The sequence below is a fragment of the Aquarana catesbeiana genome, linkage group LG05 (assembly GCF_042186555.1).
Source record: "Aquarana catesbeiana isolate 2022-GZ linkage group LG05, ASM4218655v1, whole genome shotgun sequence".
NCBI lineage: Eukaryota > Metazoa > Chordata > Amphibia > Anura > Ranidae > Aquarana > Aquarana catesbeiana.
Genome location: NC_133328.1, coordinates 240482891 through 240484135, shown reverse-complemented (window position 1 = coordinate 240484135; position 1245 = coordinate 240482891). Strand labels below are relative to the sequence as shown.

Genomic DNA, 1245 nt, shown 5'->3' with positions numbered 1-1245 from the left:
TCCCTGGATCTGCCGCGTCTGGCTGTTCTGCCTCATCCCCAGCAGCCTCTACAGGGCAGGTCTCCTCCACCTCCTGCTCAGCCTCAGTAGCTGTTGATTAATGATAGAAAAGAACATTACAATCTGCAGTGTACAACAATCTCACACATTAGTACAAGAACATTGAAACATGTATGATCACTCAGCAGATACCAGCAAGATTATACCAACTTAATGTGGGCGTTGCTGCCTCAGCCTCCTCCTCAGTCTCCCCCTCTGACTGGATGACACCTATTTATAAAGGAGAAATGATGAACGTTAATAAACGTAAATAAATATACTGTAGTGTAAATAGATAAAATTAATTATCCATTAGCATGGCAATACAGGGCAGGTCACTAACGTTTATCTACAAGGCAGGGACATGCATTCACCATTTAGAAAAAATCATTAAAAAAAACAAATACGAGGCACTAACCTGTCCTGGTTCCAGCGGCGCCGGCGAGTGCTAGGTGCACCGCCACCGATCAGGAGCCTCAGTTCAGAACGGCGACGTTCTGTCAGATTACGTAAGTTACGCAATCGCTTGCGTTACCTGACAGAGCGTCGCAGAGGCTCTAGCTGTCACTGCATGAGCGAGAAGCAATGACACTGGAATCAACAATGGAAGGCTGGACAAATGGAAAAGGAACCACTGTATTAGTGTCACTACTACAGTACTTACTGCACGTTGATGACGTGGAGGACTGCTCCTCCACCCTCTGCCTTCGGCGGCGCTGGGCCTGGAGACGATCTTTAAATAAAATCAAACACATCATGGTAAATGACTATGTCGTGTCGCATGCTTGACAAAAAAAATGTCCTGCACACAATGCAATGCTGACACCAACCTTGATGAGCCAGCAGCTTTCTTATCTCATCCTCCCCTACAGCTGCTAAGAGCTCCTTCTCATGGGGGAGGGGAGGTACATGCTTTCCTCTGCACCCCGACTGCCTGCGCTTACGCGCTATAGAACTGCAAAACAAAAAGAGAAGAGAAATGGGTTCCACAATTAAACTACAATTGTAATCTGAAAATTACATCAACACATGAAGCACATGTAGAATGAACCCGTAGAATGAAACAATGCAAATGGAATTTTTGGATTAGGCGAATTTTTTCATGTAGCACAAGGTTTGCACATTTATTTATTAACCAAATTTATTGTAAGAAAAACGTATGCTTTTTTGGTGCACAATAAATAATAAAAGACAGGATTGGGATTG

The 1245-nt window shown here is 44.0% G+C and overlaps 1 long non-coding RNA gene across 1 annotated transcript; it reads right to left on the bottom strand.

Annotated features, from left to right (window-relative positions):
• Positions 1-217: 217 nt before the first annotated feature.
• Positions 218-994, bottom strand: LOC141145864 (uncharacterized). The gene is made up of 3 exons (XR_012244682.1): positions 870-994; positions 704-772; positions 218-270 (listed from the first exon to the last, which is right to left on the bottom strand). It is a non-coding gene; the product is annotated as an uncharacterized lncRNA (long non-coding RNA).
• Positions 995-1245: the final 251 nt, after the last annotated feature.